The sequence below is a fragment of the Macaca thibetana genome, chromosome 11, assembly GCF_024542745.1.
Source record: "Macaca thibetana thibetana isolate TM-01 chromosome 11, ASM2454274v1, whole genome shotgun sequence".
NCBI classification, from domain to species: Eukaryota; Metazoa; Chordata; class Mammalia; order Primates; family Cercopithecidae; genus Macaca; species Macaca thibetana.
Genome location: NC_065588.1, coordinates 47,244,449 through 47,256,662, shown reverse-complemented (window position 1 = coordinate 47,256,662; position 12,214 = coordinate 47,244,449). Strand labels below are relative to the sequence as shown.

Genomic DNA, 12,214 nt, shown 5'->3' with positions numbered 1-12,214 from the left:
TGCCTGTAGTCCCACCTACTTGAGAGGCTAGGTGGCAGGATTGCTTCAGCCCAGGAGGTTAAGGCTGCAGTGAGCCATGACTATGCCACTGCTCTCAAGCCTGAGCAACAGAGTGAGACCCTGTCTCAAAAACAAAAAACAAAACAAAACAAAAAACCAAAAATGTTTTACTTGTTTTTTTTAAATATAAAACTGTACATACACTTATCATTTGACAAGGTAGTCTCACTCTTGGGTATTTACAGAAGTGAAATGAAAACCTACATTCACACAAATGTTTATAGTGGCTTTACTCATAATTGACCAAATTGGAAACAAATATCCTTCAAGAGTAGATGGATTAACAAACAGTGGTACGTTCATATGTATTTGGCCATTCTTGCTTTGTTATAAAGAAATACTTGAGGCTGGGTAATTTATAAAGAAAAGAGGTTTAATTGGCTCACAGTTCTGCAGGCTGCACAGGAACCATGGTGCTGGCATTGCTTGTGGTGAGGGCTTCAGGGAACTTACAATCATGAAGGAAGGGGAAAGGGGAACAGGAGCATCGCATGATGAGAAGGAGCAAGATAGCAAGTGGGGAGGTGCCAAACACTTTTATTTGTATGTTTTCCCTAACTTTTATTTTAGGTTTGGGGGTACATGTGCTGGTTTGTTACATAGGTAAACTGTGTGTGGCAGGGGTTTGGTGTGCAGATTATTTCACCACCCATGTGATGAGCATAGTACCCAATAGGCATTTTTTCAATCCCCTTCTCCACCCTCAAGTAGGCCCCAGTGTCTGTTATTCCCTTCTTCATGTTCATGTGTACTCAATGTTTGGCTCCCACTTATGAGAGATAACAACATGTAATATTTGGTTTTCTGTTCCCGTATTAATTTACTTAGGATAATGGCCTCTAGTTCCAGCCATGTTGCTACAAAGGAGATGATTTCATTCTTTTTCATGACTGCATAGTATTTCATGGTATATACGTGCCACATTATCCAGTCCATCATCGATGAGCATCTAGGTTGATTCCAGTCTTTGCTATTGTGAATAGTGCTGCAGTAAACATATGCATGCATGTGTCTTTATGGTAGAATTATTTATATTTCTTTAGGTGTATATCCAGCAATGGGATTGCTGGGTCAAACAATAGCTCTGTTTTAGGTTCTTTGAGAAATCTCCATACTGGTTTCCACAGGGACTGAACTAATTTCCATTCCCATCAGCAGTGTATAAGCATTTGCTTTCTCCATAGTCTTGCCAGCATCTGTTATTTTTTTACTTTTTAGTAATAGCCATTCTGATTGGTGTGAGATAGTGTCTCATTGTGGTTTTGATTTGCATTTCTCTGATGTTGAGCATTTTTTCATGTTTCTTGGCCATATGTATGTCTTTTGAGAAGTGTCTGTTCATGTCCTTTGCTCATTTTAAAATGGGGTTGTCTAGTGTTTGCTTGCTAATTTGTTTAAGTTCCTTATAGATCCTAGATATTAGACCTTTGTTGAATGCATAGTTTATAAATATTCTGTAGGTTGTCTGTTTACTCTGTTGATAGTTTCTTTTACTGTGCAGAAGCTCTTTAGTTTTATTAGATCCCACTTGTCAATTTTTTTGTTGCAGTTGCTTTTGGAGTCTTTGTCGTGATGTCCTTGCCAGCAGCTTTGTTTCTGGGTTCTCTAACCTGTTCTATTGGTCTATGTGTCTCTTTTTGTACCAGTACCATGCTGTTTTGGTTACTGTAGCCTTCTAGTACAGTTTGAAGTCAGGCAGTATGATGCCTCCAGCTTTGTTCTTTATGCTTAGGATTCCTTTGGCTATTTGGGCTCTCTTTTGTTCCATATGAATTTTAGAATAATTTTTAAAATTCTGTGTAAAACGTTGTTGGTAATTTGATTGGAATAGTGTTGAATCTGTAAATTGCTTTGGGCAGTATGGCCATTTAAACAATAATGATTCTTCCTATCCATGAGCATGGAATGTTTCTCCATTTTTTTTTTTTTTTGTCATCTATGACTTCTTTCAGCAGTGTTTAATAATTTGTTTGGTAGGCCGGGCGCGGTGGCTCAAGCCTGTAATCCCAGCACTTTGGGAGGCCGAGATGGGCGGATCACGAGGTCAGGAGATTGAGACCTTCCTGGCTAACACAGTGAAACCCCGTCTCTACTAAAAATAATACAAAAAACTAGCCCGGCGAGGTGGCGGGCGCCTGTAGTCCCAGCTACTAGGGAGGCTGAGGCAGGAGAATGGCGTGAACCCGGGAGGCGGAGCTTGCAGTAAGCCCAGAACGCGCCACTGCACTCCAGCCTGGGCGACGGAGCGAGACTCCGTCTCAAAAAAAAAAAAAAAAAAGAATTAAAAAAAAATAATTTGTTTTGTAGAGAGCTTTCACATGCCTGGTTAGATGTATCCTTAGATATTTTAATCTTTTTGTGGCTATTGAGAATGGGATTCATTCTTGATTTGACTCTCAGCTTGGATTTCATTGGTGTATAGAAATGCTGCTGATTTTTGTACATTGATTTTTTTAATCCTGAAATTTTGCTGAAGTTGTTTATCAGATCTGGGAGCCTTTGGGCAGAGACTATAGGGTTTTCTAGGTATGGAATCATATTGTCTACAAACAGAGATAGTTTGACTTCCTCTCTTCCCATTTGGATGCCTTTTATCTCTTTCTCTTGCCTGGTTGCTCTGGTTAGGACTTCCAGTACTATGTTGAATAAGAGTGGTGATAGTGGGCATCCTTGTCTTGTTCCAGTTCTCCAGGGCATTTCCACCTTTTGCCCATTCAGTATGATATTGGCTATGGGTTTGTCATAGATGGCTCTTATTATCTTGAGGTATGTTCCTTCAATGCTTAGTTTTTTGAGGGTTTTTAACATGAAGGGATTTGAATTTTATCAAAAGCCTTATCTGTATCTATTGAGATGATCATGTGGTTTTTATTTTTAGTTTTAGTTCTGTTTTAGTTCTGCATATGTTGAACCAACTTTGCATCCCAGGAATAAAGCCTACTTGATCATGGTGGATTAGTTTTTGATGTGCTGCTAGATTCAGTTTGCTAGTATTTTGTTGAATATTTCTGCATCTATGTTTACGAGGAATATTGGCCTTAAGTTTTCTTTTTAGATCGTGTCTCTGGCAGGTTTCAGTTATCAAAATGATGCTGGCTTTGTAGAGTGAATTAGGGAGGAGTCCTTCCTCCTCAATTTTTGAAATAGTTTTAGTAGGACTGGTACCACCACTTTTATACACCTGGTAGAATTTGGCTGTGAATCCTTCTGGTCCAGGACTTTTTCTGGTTGGTAGGTTTTTTAAATTACTGATTTAGTGTTGGAACTTGTTATTGGTCTGTTCAGGGTTTCAATGTCTTCCTGGTTCTATTTTTTGAAGTTGTATGTTTCCAGGAATTTATCCACTAGGTTTTCTAGTTCGTGTGCATTCAGATTTTCGTAATAGTCTTTGAAGGTATTTTATATTTCTGTGGGGTTGGTGGTACTGTCCCCTTTGTCATTTCTGATTTTGTTTATTTGGATCTTCTCTATTTATTTTTTCTTTCTTTCTTTCTTTTTTTGTTAGTCTAGCTAGTGGTCTATCAATCTTATTTATTCTTTCAGAAAACTTTTGGTTTCGTTGATCTTTTGTATGTTTTTTTGTGTCACAATTTCATTCAATTCAGCTCTGACTTTAGTTACTTCTTTTCTTCTGCTAGCTTGGGGGTTGGTTTGTTCATTTTTCTCATTCCTCTAGGTATGATGTTAGGTTATTAGTTTGAGATCTTTCTAATTTTGGTGTGGGCATTTGGCACCATAAACTTTCCTCTTAACATTGCTTTAGCTGTTTGCCAGAGATTTGGGTATGTTGTATCCTTGTTTTCGTTCGTTTCAAAGAATTTCTTTCTTTCTTTTTTTTTTTTTGAGACGGAGTCTCGCGCTGTGTCACCCAGGCTGGAGTGCAGTGGTGCAATCTCGGCTCACTGCAAGCTCCGCCTCCCAGGTTCACGCCATTCTCCTGCCTCAGCCTCCGAGTAGCTGGGACTACAGGCGCCTGCCACCACGCCCGGCTAGTTTTTTGTATTTTTAGTAGAGACGGGGTTTCACCATGTTAGCCAGGATGGTCTCGATCTCCTGACCTCGTGATCCACCAGCCTCGGCCTCCCAAAGTGCTGGGATTACAGGCTTGAGCCACCGCGCCCGGCCGAATTTCTTTAATTCTACCTTAATTTCAGCATTTACCCAAAAATCATTCAAGAGAAGATTGTTTAATTTCCATGTAATTATATGGTTTTGAGAGATGGTGGTACTGATTTCTATTTTTATCATGTTGTGATCCAAGAGTGTGGATGGTATGATTTTGGGTTTTAAAAATTTGTTAAGAATTGTCTTATTCTAGAATTGTCTTATTCTAGAGTGTGTGGTCTATTTTAGAGTATGCGTTATGTGGAGATGAAAAAAATGTATATTCTGTTGTTTTTGGGTGGAGTGTCTGTTAGGTCCATTTTGTCAAGCGTCAAGTTTAGATCCCAAATATCTTTTTAAGTGTTCTGCCTCAGTGATCTGTCTAATACTGTCAGTGGAGTGTTAAAGTCTCCCACTATTATTGTATGGTTATCTAAGTCTCTTCATAGGTCTCCAAGAACTTGTTTTATGAATCTAGGTCCTCCAGTATTAGGATAGGTAAGTCTTCTTATTGAATTGAACCCTTTATCATTATGTATTGCTCTTCTTTGTCCTTTTTTGGTCATTTTGGTTTAAAGTCTATTTTGTCAGACTGGGCGTGGTGGCTCATGCCTGTAATTCCAGCACTTTGGGAGGCCAAGGCGCATGGTTCACGAGGTCAGGAGTTCAAGACCAGCCTGACCAAGATGGTGAAACCCTGCCTCTACTAAAAATACAAAAATTAGCCAGGTGTGGTGGCAGGCGCTTGTAATCCCAGCTACTTGGGAGGCTGAGGCAGGAGAATTGCTTGAACCTGGGTGGCAGAGGTTGCAGCGAGCCGAGATCGTGCCACTTCACTCCAGCCTGGGTGACGGAGTGAGACTCCATCTCAAAAAAATAAAGTCTGTTTTGTCTAAAATAAGAATAGCAACCCCTGCTCTTGTTTGTTTTCCATTTACTTGATAGATTTTGCTCCATCCCTCTACTTTGAGCATGTGGATGTCACTGCATGTGAGATGTCTCTCTCTTAAAGACAATGTACAGTTGGGTTCTGTTTTTTTAAATCCAACTTGCCAGTCTGTGCATTTTAAATGGGGTGTTTAGCCTTTTTACATTAAAAGTTAATATTGGTATTTGCAGATTTGATACTGTCGTCGTGTTGTTAGCTTGTTTATGTAGACTTGATTGTGTAGTTGCTTTATAGTGTCAATGGTCAATGTACTTAAGTGTGTTTTTGTGGTGACTGGTAATGGTCTTTCATTTCCATGTTTAGTACTCCCTAAGGATCTCCTGTAAGGCAGGTCTGGTGGTAATTAATTCCCTTAGCATTTGCTTGTCTGAAAAGGATCTTATTTCTCCTTCACTTACAAAGCTTAGTTTGGCTGGATATGAAATTCTCTGTTGGAATTTATTTTCTTTAAGGATGCTAAATATAGACCCCCAATCTTTTCTGGCGTGTAGAGTTTCTGCTGAAAGGTCTGCTGTTAGCCTGATGGGGATTCCCGTTGTAAGTGACCTGCCCTTTCTCTCTAGTCGCCTTGATGTTTTTTCTTTTACATTAACCTTGGAGAATCTGATGACTATATGTCTTGAGGATGGTATTCTTGTATAATATCTCACAGGGCTTCTCTAAATTTCCTGAATTTGAATGTCAATCTCTCCAGCAAGGCTGGAGAAATTTTTATGGACAATGTCCTCAAATAGGTTTTCCAAGTTGCTTGCTCTCTGTCCTTCTTTCAGGGATGTCAATGAGTTGTAGGTTTGGTCTCTTTACATAATCCCATATTTCTTGGAAGTTTTGTTCATTCTTTTTTCTTTATTTCTGTCTGAGTTGACTTGAAGAACTAGTCTTTCATCTCTGAGATTGTTCTCAGCTTGGCCTATTCTGCTGTTAATACTTCCAATTATTAAATTCTTGTGAGGTTTTTTTTTTTTTTTTTTAGCTCTATAGATCAGTTTGGTTCTTTCTTAAAATGGCTGTTTCATCTTTCAGCTCTTGTATTATTTTACTGGATTTCTTAAGATTCCTTGGATTGGGTTTCAGATTTCTCCGGAATCTCGTTTCTCTTCATTGCCATCCAGATTCTGAATTCTATGCCTCTCATTCCAGCCATTTCAGTCTGGTTAAGAACCATTGCTTGGGAGCTATTGTGGTCATTTGGAGGTAGGAAGAAACTCTGGCTTTTTGGGTTGCCAGGGTTCTTGCGCTGGTTCTTTCTCATCTGTGTGGACTGTTATTCCTTTAATCTTTGAAGTTGCTGTCCTTTGGATGGAGCTTTTTGCTTTTATATTCTTTGGTGCCCTTGAGGGTTTGACTGTGTTATAAGTTGGGTTTAGTCAACTGGCATCATTTCTAAGTGATTTTAGGTGCACAAGACTATGCTTAGCATTCCTGGACTGTGAGCTCTAATCGTGGGGGACTTGGACAGGCTCATGGCTTTGTACTCTGGCCTCTCATAGTCGGGCACATGCTGCATGGGAAGACCCGAGGTGTTCCTGGTCCACTGGCAACAAGGCTGCAATAAGGGATGCTGGCAAAAGCACTTTGTCTGGGCAGTGGCAGCAGGGTTCATGCTTGTGTGCATGTGCCAGCAGTAGCAGGGCAGTAGTGCAGCTGGGTCCACATGCGTGTGCACTGGTGGTGGCAGTGCAGTGGGGTCTGAACATGTGCCAGCAGTGGTGGGGCAGAGGCATGGCAGGGTGCACTGGTGGCAGTAGTGCTACACACTTTTTTTAGACAGGGTTTTGCTCTGTCACCCAGGCTGAAGTACAGTGGTGTGAACATGGCTCTGTACTGCAGTGTCAACCCCCTAGGCTCAAGCAATCCTCTCACTTCAGCATCCTTAGTAGCTGGGACCACAGGCATAAGCCACCACACCTGGCTAATTTTTAAAGTTTTTTGTAGAGGCAGGGTCTCACTGTTTTGCCCAGGTAGTTTTTTGTTTGTTTGTTTGTTTGTTTGTCTGAGACAGAGTCTCACTCTGTCACCCAGGCTGGAGTGCAGTGGCACGATCTTGGCTCACTACAAGCCTCCCAAAGTGCTGGGATTACAGGCGTGAGCCACCGCACCTGGCTGACCAGGCTGGTCTTGAACTCCTGGCCTTAAGTGATCCTTCCGCTTCAGCCTCCCAAAGTGCTGGGATTACAGGTGTGAGCCAATGCACCTAGCTGGTGCTACCCACTATGAAACAAACAGATCTCATGTGAACTCACTTATCACCAAGGGAATGGTTGTAAGCCATTCATGGGGGATCTGCCCCCACAATCCAGTCACTTCCTACCAGGCCCCACCTCCAATACTGGGGATTACATTCCAACATGAGATTTGGAGTGGACACTCAAACTATATCATCATACAATGCAATACTACTCAGCAATAAAAACAAATAGTAATGATACACACAGTAACATGGATGAATCTCAAATGCATTATGCTAAGTGAAACCAAACTCATAAGGCTCCATACCATATGATTCCATTTATATGACACTCTGGAAAAAGCAAAACTATAAAGACAGAAAACAGATCAGTGGTTGCCTGGCAATGTAGGAGGGAGGGGGTTTACGTCAAAGGGGTATGGGGGGGAGTTTTTGGAGGTGAAGAAACTTGTTCTGTGCCTTCTATTGGTAATCACATGACTATGCATTTGTCCAATTCACAGAACTGTACACTAAAAATAATGAATTTTACTACATGTTGTTATATCTTAATAAAATCATTTTTGTCATTTTTTTTTTTTTAAAGGAATGATCTGACACACAAAACAGCATGGATGAATCTCAAATGCATTCTGCTAGGTAAGTAAGTCAAGCTCAAATGCCTATATATTGCATGACTCTGTTTATATCACATCCTGGAAATGGAAAAACTGTAAGGGATAGACGACAGATCAATGGCTGCCAAGGGTTGGATGCAGGGGCAGGGGTTGGCTACAAAGGGTCATGACAGGATTTAAGGTTATGGAACTGTTCTAAATCTTGATTGTAGTAATTACATGACTATCTACACTGTCAAAAGTTGTAGAACAGAACTTTTTTAAAAGGTAAATTATACTGCATGTAAATGAGGCCTTAACTTTAAAAAGAAAATAAGGCCATGAGTGAGAAAACTGAGAAAAGAAAAATAGATCCAAAAGGTTATTTCTACTAATGTGAGTTAGGACTGGCTGTACGAAAAAGCCTCTAAGTTTTAATACATATCAGTGCTGCTGGACCACAACATATTCTTTCTCAGTTCCAGTTACATAGAGATAATTCAAACAATATCCTCTTTCCCTTTTCTAGAAATATCCATTGGTGGCTGGATGCAGTGTCTCATGCCTGTAATCTCAGCCCTTTGGAAGGCTGAGGTAGGAAAATAGCTTGAGCTTAGGAGTTAGAGACAAGCCTGGGCAATATAGCAAAACCCCATCTCTACAAAATACAAAAATTAGGCATGATAGCACCCGCCTGTAGTCCCAGCTACTTGAGAGGCTGAGGTGGGAGAACTAATTTATCCTGGGAGATTGATGCTGCAGTGAGCCAAGATTGTGCTATTGCACTCCAGCCTAGGTGACAGAGCAAGACCCTGTCTCAAACAAACAAGAAGAAATACCCGCTGGTGCTTATATACCCATATCTATATCCTGTGCAAGGATGAGTGCCCTGCGCACTCTGTTGTCAAGGTGCTCTCATTTAATATATGACCCAGGTCCCCTGACCACAGCTCTCTGGGAAAGAGACAGGCCACTAATAAAGGTTTATTCATAAATTGAGCAACGGTGGTATCACCTAGATTGAAAAGCTGGGCTGGGATAATCAGATAATTCATCATGAAAATTGATGAGAAGGCCCGTTAGCAATAGGGGCTGAAGCTGAAAGATTATGAGATAGAATGAAGGACCATAACGTATCATGTATAAGTTCGTGTTATAAGGAAGCCATTCAGTGAAAGGGAAAAAAGGGCAAACAAAAAACAAAACAACGACGACAAAAACAATGCCTTCAGAGACACCTAGCTATAAACAGCTCCACCGCCAATATCATTCCTCATATGATGAATCTGGCTGCATATCAGAATCCAGTGCTTTGAAAAGGAGCCGAGACCATGACTGGTTCTTAGAGACTAAACTGATTTCTGGGTGGGAAGTGGGGAAGGCAAATCCAACACAGTGGCCAACAGGAAGTTGACGAGGGAGCTTGAAGATATCTACCAATGTGGAATGAAGTATTTTATAATAACAAGCATCCAATATGATAAAGCTCACTCATTGACTTAGCAAGGCTTTTTTTTTTTTTCTTTTTTCCTGACAACCTTTTATTTGATCAAGGGGCCTTCAAAATAGAAATCAACTTTCCAATAGAGTTTCCAAACCTGCAAAAAATACTTAAAAAGTTATCACCATAAACTTGATGAAAAAGGACAAGCCTGTCTTCCAGTAACTAGTGCGAAAAACTGGACACTAATAACTAAACTTGGCCAAGTAGTCCAGTACCTCATATTACTGGTGAAAGAACTCAGACCTAAGCATCCCCTTCATGCTGATCTAGTTGAAGAATATTCTTTTTTTTTTTTTTTTTTTTTTGAGATGAAGTCTCACTCTGTCACCCAGGCTGGAGTTCAGTGGCACGATCCCATCTCACTGCAACCTCCGCCTCCCGGGTTCAAGTGATCATCCTGCCTCAGCCTCCCAAGTAGCTGGGATCACAGGCGCCCACCACCACGCCTGGCTAATATCTTGTATTTGTAGTAGAGGCGGGGTTTCACCATGTTGGCCAGGCTGGTCTCCAACTCCTGACCTTGTGATCCACCTGCCTCCGCCTCCCAAAGTGCTGGGATTACAGGTGTGAGCCACCACACCCAGCAGGTTCTGTCATCTTAATAATAGTGTTCTCCAATCCATGAGCACAGGATGTATTTTCATTTATTTATTTATGTCTTCTTGTTGCCCTCCAGCCTAGGCAACAAGAGCAAAACCCCCTCTCAAAAAAAAAAAAAAAAAAAAAAAAAAGGGATGACAGAACCACCCAAAGCAATCTTTTCCCCAATATGGGAAAATGTGGATTTCCCCATATTGCTTTGTAGACTGTAAACTTTCTAAAGAGTTTTTAGAGTTTTTAGACTGAATGCAATGCCTATCAAAATCCCAATGACTTTTTTTTCAGAAATAGAAAAACCCATCCTAAAATTCATATGGAATATTAAGAGACTCCAAATAGCTAAAATAATCTTGAAAAAGAAGAATATAGTTGGAGGACTCACACTTCCTGATTTCAAAACTTAGTGCAGGCCGGATGCAGTTGCTCACACCTGCAATCCCACCACTTTGGGAGGCCAAACTGGGCAGATCACTTGAGCCCAGGAGTTTCAGACTAGCCTGGGCAACATAGTGAAACCCCGTCTCTACAAAAAAATACAAAAATTAGTCAGACATGGTGGTGCACACCTGTCGTCCCAGTTATTCAGGAGGTTAAGGTGGGAGGATCACCTGAGCCTGGGAGATAGAGTTCGCAGTGAGCTGAGATCATGCCACTGCATGCCAGCCTGGGTGACAAAGCAAGACTCTGTCTAAAAAACAAAACAAACAAAAACACCACCAACAAAAAATACTTACTACAGAGCCATACTAATCCGAACTGTGTGTGATACTAGCATAAGGACAAATCAGTGGAGAAGAATTGAGAGCCCAGAAACACACCCTCTCATATATGATCAATTGATTTTCAATGAAGGTGCCAATACCATCCAATGGGGAAAGGACAAACTTTTCAACAGATGGTGCTGGGAAAACTTGATAGCCACATGTAAAACAATGAAATTGTACCCTTACCTGATACCTTATGCAAAAAGTGACTCAAAATGGATCAAAGACCTAAATATAAGAGCTAAAGCTATAAAACTCTTAGAAGAAAACATAGGGGAAAAGCTTCGTGATACTGGATTTGATATAATGATTTCTTACATATTACACCAGAAACACAGGCAACAAAAGAGAAAAAATAGATAAATCTGACTTCATCAAAATGAAAAGCTTTTGTGTATCAAAGGACACTATCAAGAGAGTGAAAAGATGACCCACAGAATGGGAGAAAATATTTGCAAGTAATGTGTCTGACAACAGATTAATATCCAGAATACATAAAGAACTCCTACAACTCAACAACAAAAAAAGCCCAGTTCAAAAATGGACAAAGGACTTGAATAGACATTTCTCCAAAGAAGATATACAAATGGCCAATAAGCACATAGAAAGATGCTTAACATCACTAGTAATTTGGGAAATGGAAATAAAAGCCACAATGAGCTACCATTTCATATTAATTAGGATAGTTATCATAGTAGTAGTGTAAATATAAGTATGATAAGTCATAAGCTAGGAATATGGAGCCTGATATTCTGGATCTACTTTTAATCAGTAGGGAGGGCTGAGGGACAGATGCAGCAAATTCAAGATACTGCACAGAGAGCCTTCATAGGCCTTGGGGACTACTTGGAGAGGTGAAGTGGGAGAAATTAGATAACTCTCTGGGTAATGGAGCTGTTGATGATGCTATTGACTGAGAAAATAGAGAAGAAATAGTATCAGAGGAAAGTAAATTCTATTTTGGACTTATTTAGAATGTGACTCCAATATATATGCATGGTAGGGAGCTGGAAATATGACTCATCAGGAGAGACCTAGGAGTTGACAGCATATGGTGTGATTGCTGAAACAGGTAGATTAGATATCTCTAGGAAAGAGTACAGAATGATAGAGGCCAGAGGGCAAACTCTGGAAAACACTGCAATGTAAAGGATGACAAAGACTCATCAAAGAAGCAGGAGAAAAAAGTAGAGTGGTGTCTTATAAATCAAGAAAAGAGATAATTTCAAGAAGAGGATGTGGTCAACATTGCCAAAGGCTGTAGAGGTCAAAAAGGATGGGAACTGAGATGAAGTCATTGGATTTGGCATGGAGGTGGATCTTTAATAGCATTTGGCCACAAAAATCAGACTGCAAATGGATTTTATGGGTCAATGGAGGTGAAGCAAAAGAGAGTCTCTTTTTCAAAGAGTCTAATAATAAAGGCCAAATCTGGTATGTCTCTTATTT

At 40.4% G+C, this 12,214-nt stretch overlaps 2 protein-coding genes and 1 long non-coding RNA gene across 3 annotated transcripts in view; 1 reads left to right on the top strand and 2 right to left on the bottom strand.

The window, feature by feature from the left end:
- Positions 1–12,214, bottom strand: part of DAZAP2 (DAZ associated protein 2) — a 426,196-nt gene that overhangs the window by 380,978 nt on the left and 33,004 nt on the right. The window lies entirely within an intron of this gene.
- The window catches only part of TMPRSS12 (transmembrane serine protease 12), a 45,752-nt gene that overhangs the window by 31,369 nt on the left and 2,169 nt on the right, over positions 1–12,214 (bottom strand). The window lies entirely within an intron of this gene.
- LOC126931074 (uncharacterized) overlaps positions 7,886–12,214 on the top strand; it is a 42,389-nt gene continuing 38,060 nt past the window's right edge. The window contains exon 1 of the long non-coding RNA XR_007717773.1: positions 7,886–7,940. This is a non-coding gene — a long non-coding RNA (uncharacterized LOC126931074). The remainder of the gene's footprint in view (positions 7,941–12,214) is intronic.